The sequence below is a fragment of the Castor canadensis genome, chromosome 8 (genome assembly GCF_047511655.1).
Source record: "Castor canadensis chromosome 8, mCasCan1.hap1v2, whole genome shotgun sequence".
NCBI classification, from domain to species: Eukaryota; Metazoa; Chordata; class Mammalia; order Rodentia; family Castoridae; genus Castor; species Castor canadensis.
The window spans coordinates 90,529,460-90,537,032 of NC_133393.1; the positions used below are offsets into that span (position 1 = coordinate 90,529,460).

Below are 7,573 nucleotides of genomic sequence, written 5' to 3' on the forward strand. Positions count from 1 at the left end.
TTGAGCAGACACACGTTATTCCTAGGCTGTGGGAGGCAATGGGCTATGGGAGGCCCTATCTCCTCACACCCCTCCCATGCCCCAGTGGAGGGCCCAGAGTCAACTGGTTATGAAGCTGGCTGCCATGTGGACAACCTAGAGTCAGAGCACAGGGTAGTCACATATGACAATCAGTTGATATATCACATCCTCTCTCCCCCCACCCCCACTAGTGATATATGGGCTTCGTGCCCTGTAAAAATTATTTATCGGGGCCTCAGAGTGTCCTGATTTAGTGCTGCTGCCTCTGGGGCCGAGAGGCCTGCCTGTCCGCTGGAGTCTAAGCGTTAAACGATGCTAAAAAGTTAAACGGCCAATGTTGGGGGCTCACTCGAGGAGGTGCCATAAAGCTGTCGGAGCTACTTAAATCAGGATCGAGGATTCCCCAGGACATCTTCTCTCCATATGCCACAAGCCAAGAAGGCTCTCCTCACCCCTCTGCCATTCACCCATGGCCAGCAGCACACACAGGGCAGGGCCACAAGGGCTGGGTGCTTGGGCCAGAGCAAAACAAAGGTCAAAGCAACCTTCCCTCTAAGGGTTACTGTAGCATTACCAAAAACCAGGGTCCAAAAGTTTATGTTGTCCAGCCCTCTGTTTCTGCCCAGGGCTCTCTTTGTTCAGATCCAGGTTTTAAAGACTTCCAGAAAAAGATAACGCCACAGCCTCTCCCAGTGGTCCATGTGGAGGAGTTCTTTCCTGAGTTTGTCGCACTCAATCTACATTTCTGTGGAAGGAACCCACCAGAACTCAGGTTTGTAGAGCGTGCTCTGTCCAAGCTTGCCTGTGTCCTCTGGCCTATGTCCCCCTACCCTCTCACTCTGAGGAACAGAGCCCCCTTCTTTGAGCATCCCCCTCTCCCAGGGCACACCCAAGTGCCAGCATAATATCAAGAATCACAGGTGGTTTTTCTCAGCCAAACCCCAGTCCATGCTGCCACCACCCGGTTGCTGCTGAACAGGAGGGAAGGTGGGTCCCCACAGGCTGTCTATCACGCCTTCTTTCAGCAGCAATAAAACGTGCCTCTTAAAACCTCCACTCGGGTCCCTAATATTTGCCTGGCCATATATCTCTGGTGATATATGGACAGAAATTGCTCATAAATGGCTATAAAGCCTCTTCGTGGAGCCGGGGAGGAGGTGCATGAGGGTGGGCACAGCCCAGGTTTCAGGAGGATGGGAAGCTGATCCACTTCACTGAACACCCCAAACTTGACCTTGGATCCCAATGCTAGGTGTGAGACTCCAAAAGGATGGAGGAAGGAGCCCCAGGAGATCTGCACGCCCCTTGGGTGATATTATGGTACTGCCTCACCTGGCTGCTGCTGTGATATGCTGTGTGGTCTTGAGCAAGTCACTCAGTCACTCTACCATGTTTTTCATCACTAACATGAGGGTAATGACATCTGCCTGGGTGTCTCATTAAACTGTCATAGGATCAAATGTGGACCCATACAAAGAATCCACCCATGCTTTTAAAGAAGAGCGGTTGTATATACTGGGTGCTGCCCCTAGAGGGGCATGGTGTATTTGGAAGATCTACTATGTGCTGGATAGGTCACTTAATTATCTCTAATTCTGCAAGCCCCAGCTATGTAGCATTACTGTCATCATGTCACAGATGCAAAACCCGAGGTTCAGAGAGGGGTACACAGGCAGTGCCAGAGACTGGATTCAACCCAGGTCTGATTCCAGAAGTGGTTCCCTGCTGTTGTCTGTCCACACATCAGAATGAAATCCTGGCTACCAGAGGGACAGAGGGGACTTCCAAACAGGGCAGAGGGCTGAAGGGGGCTTTCTCTCCCAGGACCCTCCTCCTCCTCAGAGTACAGGTATATGTCCTTCTCTGACACCTCTGTTCCAGGCCTCCAAGAACCGAGAAATCAAAGAATCCTCTCAGCATATCCCCAACAACTAGACTTGATTGCCTGGAAAAACAAAGTGGAAGGAGAAAACCTGAGACTTTGTAAGAGACTGAGCTCTTTACCCAGGAGACAGGAGACCTGGGTCCCCAATGGGCCAGAGGAGGAAAGGCACTCTTGGGAGCAGGTACAGAGTCAATACTCCACAAACCCTTTTTCTCTGGTCTTCCGCCCTCTCCTCTGTCAGCCCCTGGATGCCTCTTGTCCCTTCTCTGCCCTCACCCCTCATCCCCATGTTCTCCCTCTCTCCCACAGCATTCCCCTGACAGCCTCTGCCTGTCCCCTCTGGTTACTCCACCCTCTTCTCCCCCACTTTGAATCCCTCCATGCCTGCCCCTTCCCTCCACCATGAACCCCAGCTCTCTTCTTTCTTCAAGTCCCTTCAACTCCTAATGCTTGTCCATCCTTCTCCTCCCTCCTTCTCCTCCCTCCTAGTCTCCCCCTAGCTTCTGGATGCCCTTCCTCCCAGGATCCCCAGCCCTTGCCTTTCCCTGTGTCCCCCTAGTGTCTCTTACCTGCCCTCCAAGACCCCCAGTTCCTACCCTGCCCTTTGTCCCTTTCTTGTGACTACCAGAACAAACAGTAAGAAGGCCAGCCTTCTACCCCACACCTCCTGTTCCCGGGTGGCTCCCACCCCCAACCCCACTTTTCTTTAAGTTTCCAAATCAACCTTCCTCCAATAATAATGATAAAGCAGGAAGCCGGGCCGGAGGACAGTGCAGATTTTTCTTCTTGACACAGAGTTTCCGATTAAAGGCAAAGGGACATAAATCCTCCCACGTAATTGCTGTGCTCCAGCTCAAAGCCACTTGGGAGGGAGGCTCCCACCACCTCTGCCCCAGCCCCTGGGAGCCCCGCCCCCATCCTGAGTAGGGCCTGGTCCCCGGAGCCCCAGGGTGGGTTGGGAAGGGGGAAGGGAATGTTTGTTGCCTTTGTGGACAAGGCTGTGAGAGGGGGTGGGATACACTTGAGCAGGACTCTCCATCTCCCTGCCAGGGGTCCAAGTCTCCATGGCCCATCTCAAAGCACATTTCCCCACCCACCATGGAGCCCTCAACACCTCCACTGAAAACACACTGTAACTTTGACAAAGCTTCTTGGCGTTTATCATCTCATCTGATACTTGTAAGGATCTTGAATGTTAGAAACATCAGAGATCAACCTGGGCAACTACCCTATTTTGTTGGGGGAAACTGAGGCTTGTGGAAGGGACCGGCTGGGGGCAAAATTGGGACTGCAATGCTGTTGTAGCCCTAGGGCAGACCCATGCTGTCTTGCCCTGTCATGCACAGGGAGGGGCTGACAGCATTTAGATCTAGGAAATCTCGGCCCAAGTAGCCTCCTCCCAAGTGGTTTTCTCACCCACCAGAACAGCTTTTTAAGAAATTGGCAATGCTTGATGCCTTTATCCCCTTTTGCAGATTAGGAAAAGATGTTAGAAGCATGTGTGAATTGAGGCTCCTGAGCGTCCTGACTCAAGCTTCACATACCTGCCTAAATCTGCCCAATCCAAGGTTGATCTCTCAGCCAGGCTGGGGGAAACTCTGTTCCTCCTTTCCATCCCCATCCTGCTGCCCATTATCCACCTCCATGCACCCTCCTGATTTGAAATCCTTGGTTCCACTTTCCTTAGTTTCTTCCTACACTGAACAACCATCTTGAGCTATTCCTAAATCAGGTTCTGGGTGTGAATCTCTTCTCTCTCATCAGACTCCTCCCTCTGACCTGCCATCTTGTTAGGAGATGGCACCCCCATCATTGTCATTGTCTTCACTTCCACTCCCTCCCCTATAGACCCAGACCCAATCAGATCTGTACAGTATGTGCATGAGTGGCCTTGGGAACCCAGGAGGCCTGGTTCCTCTGTATCAGTGGAAATTGCCACAGATGCCCCAGGGTTCCCATTTCAAGGGTAAACTATCATGGCTTCCGGGATTTCCCTGGCCATCCAAGGACCATTTTACCTGCCTTCCTCCCAGACAGCTTCTGTCTAGCATCTCATGTAAGCGGGTCCCTCAGCCAGGACCATCAAAAAAGAAGTCACATCCTCATCTGCTTACACATCTCTAAATACAACTGGACCAGCCAATTCCTACAAGAGCTCCTTAAACATTCCAACAACGTGGTGATGACTGGACCTCTACTGGATCCAACTGAAGTCCTCTGTGTTTCACCAACCCACAGCTGCACCCTGTGCACTCACCCTCCCTCTACTACAGCAATGCTCAGAGGGGAGCAAGTCCAGTGGTGGGATTGGAGTTGTAGAGAAGAACATACTGTCTGGGTCAGAAAGGAAATCATTGGCTGGGGGAGGAAGAAGACAGCTCAAAAGACTCAGTTGCTCTTACAAAGAACCTGTGTTGAGATCCTGAGGGGTGGTACTGTAGCCCTGTTTTAGCCCAGGACTTTTTGGAATTACTATAGGACTTGGGAGGGTTACCATAGACTCTGGATGCTATTGTAGAGTTTTGGGTATAACTGTGGCGTTGCCTTGGAGGTCACGTGGTGTCACATGGAGGACTGCTCTGGAGTTTCTAGAGGGTTACTCCAAAAGGTCACAGGCCCAGGCTACTGCCAGGACCCAGAATAGATGAGGGAGCTGCAGTAGTAAGAAAGCTAGCAGACTTGAGGGAAAGGACAGAGGTGTTCCAGACTCCTAGAGGATAGGTATAATATGAGGTTGCAGAGCAACCAGACCCCGCTCCATCCTATTTTTGTATTCAAGTCCCGACCCTGGCCCACAGCCTCATTCATTGGCAATGAGGGTCTGGAAATGGAGAAGAATCCTTGCTGTCCTGGGAGTGATTGCAGGCCAGAGACTATGCATGCTTCCAGCTTCCTGTAGGTAGCAAGGGTCAGGCAGATGGGTCTAAGCAATAGGATGGTCCTTTGAAGGTCCCCAGTGGGTCTTCCTGGGTGTGTGTCCCCAGTAACAACCAAGCTCTGAGCTCTGACCTCATTCTGAAAGCCCTCTCCTGTTGCAGGAGAAAAGGTATAGACCCTTTTCCCTGGAGACCCCAAACTGTTGGGGATGATAAACCTTCATCTCTGAGCCACTAAAGTAAATGGAGAACTCTTTTTGCAGCTTATTCCTGGAAAACTTCCTGAGAGACAGAAGTATGGAACAAGGATTGGGCAAAGAAGTGGGAAGGGAGGGAATGCCAAGCAGGAACAGGCTGAAGGCCATTTCAGAGGTGAGCAAGGATGATGGTGAGTTCTAGCCCCAGAGACCTGGGGTAGGGAAAGAGTCATTCTCTCTTGTATCCATCAATCACTTAGCAAATACTACGGGAGGCCGCTATGTATCAGACACAGCACCAGAGAAGAGTTGAATTAGAGAGGCAGGGGCAGCACCTGGAGAGGCTCCCAGTCCCTGCCATTCATATATGCCCCACCCCTCTCTCCAGGCTGACTTTGGAGCATCTTCTGGGCTACTGCTACAGCAGACGGGATTGGAACTAGACATTTGGAACACCAGCAACAGGGAGGAGTGGGGATGAAGAGCTGAGTGGGAGGCCCAGGAAAGGATATGTGAGTTTATTAGTCCAGGCCTGCGATCCTCAGCCTGACTTTGCATCTTGCTGGGAGGCATCATTCATCTGCCCAGGGGTGGAGATGGGGCAGGGGGAGGGGAATGAAAAACACCCACAGCCCATTAACCTACTTTTGCAACTTCATTAAAACAGAGACTCCGACATACCTCCATAAATTGTCTTCTGAGGAGGAAGCCAGATCCAACATCAAGTCCTAGCAGCAAAGCCTCTGAGAAGAAGCTGGAATAACCAGGGTGGAAAGAGACACTGTACATGTGCCATGGAGGGGAGGGGGCATGTCACTAAGAGGCTTTGTAGGCTGGGTTGGTCTAGCTGCCTATGCAGGGTCTCGGTGGGCAGCCCACTGAGTGAGGGGCGGGGGGTGGGGGTTATTGAACATTATACACTTGCTGCTCTGATCAGAGCTTGGTGAAGTCCCTCATAACAAAAATAAAAGCTCCCCCTGCAAGAAGTCCCCACCCTGCCCCAACACTCTCTTTTGCAAGGAGGATGTGGAGCATTTTGCCTCTCGGACTAAGTTCAGGAGAGCCCAGAAGCTTCCAGAAAGCCAGAGGCAGCATGATTCTGGCTGGGCAGGGGGCCTGAGTCAGCAGAAGGAGCACTGGTCCCTGCCTTGTCACATGAGTAGTGACAAGGGTCCAGGCTCTGAAGAAGGACTGCAAAGATTCCACCTCTACTTTTGTCATTTATGGACCTCAGGCAAGTTACTTAACCTCTCTGTGTCGAGTTTCCTCAAAGGAGTAAATATCTGTTATAATGTTGTTGAGTTTTAAATGGGGTGGCCCATGGCGATCACATAGCATTTAGGACCTGGCTCATTCTAGGGGTCTGGTGGGCTATTGTCATTATTATGTATCCATTTATTGAGGGTTCAGAGGCCTCAAAAGGACCCTTGAGGAATAGGGGTGTGTGGCTCAAGTGTTAAAGTGCTTGCCTAGCATGCACAAGGCCCTGGGTTCAATCCCCATTATTGGAGGAAAACAAAAAGAAGAAAAAAGGACCTTTGACATTCATGAAATCTGACCTCTCTGTCTTATACATGGGGAAACTAAGGCCCAGAGAGGGATAGTGACTTGGGTTAGAATTAGAACCCAAGCCAAGCACCAGTGGCTCATACCTATACCCCTAGCTACTTGGTAAGCAGAGACCAGGAGGATCACAGATTGAAGCTAGCCCCAGGCAAATAGTTTGTGAGACCTTATCTTAAAAGTATCCAACACAAAAAGGACTGGAGGGATGGCTCAGATGGTATAGTGCCAGAAAAGCAAGCATGAGGCGTGGAGTTCAAACCCCAGTACCATCAAAAAAAAAAAGAAATTAGAATCCAGATTTCCTTTCACTCAGTACATGGATCTTCCCCTCCCCACTACCCCAGGCATTCCTCAGGCCTTAGTTTCTTCATTTGCACAATGATGGGATTAAAGTAGTGTTTGAGTCAGTTTTTTCATCACTGTGACAAATACTTGAGAGAAACAACTTAAAGGAAGAAAAGATTTATTTAGGTTCACAATTTCAGAAGTTTCAGTCCATGGTCAGCTGGCTCCCTTGTTTCCCGGCTGTGGTGAGGCAGAACAGCATGGCTAGAGGGTGTGTTGGAGCAAAGTTGCTCACCTATTGGCAGCCAGGAAGCAGAGCGACAAGAACAAGAACGGGCAGTCAGAGATAAAATACCCTGCAAAGACACACCCCCAGTGACCTTCCTCCAACCAAGCCCCACCTCCTAAAGGTGCCACTATCTCCCAAAATAGTGTCACTAGCTATGAGACCAAGCATTCAGTCATGAGCCTGTTTGAACATTTCATATTCAAACCATACAAGTAGACCAGTGGTTTCCTCTTCATGATCGTTCTATTATAATTATTGCTTTATATCCTCTTTTTAAACAAACCTCTCTCAGAATCCCATGGCAGAAGTAGACAAAGTCTAGAGAAAACAGTGCAGGGCCAAGAGCAGGTGGCCTGGAGCCTGAGCTGCTGCCCCTCCTTTCACTATCTCAGCAGCAGCCCCAGAGGACTGTCAGCAAACTCTAGAGGGGGAGAGAGTCACAGACCCCAGGCCA

At 50.5% G+C, this 7,573-nt stretch overlaps 1 long non-coding RNA gene across 1 annotated transcript; it reads left to right on the forward strand.

Annotated features, from left to right (window-relative positions):
• Nucleotides 1-1,804: 1,804 nt before the first annotated feature.
• LOC141425512 (uncharacterized) lies at nucleotides 1,805-5,780 on the forward strand. The gene is made up of 3 exons (XR_012450517.1): nucleotides 1,805-2,087; nucleotides 5,046-5,154; nucleotides 5,647-5,780. It is a non-coding gene; the product is annotated as an uncharacterized lncRNA (long non-coding RNA).
• Nucleotides 5,781-7,573: the final 1,793 nt, after the last annotated feature.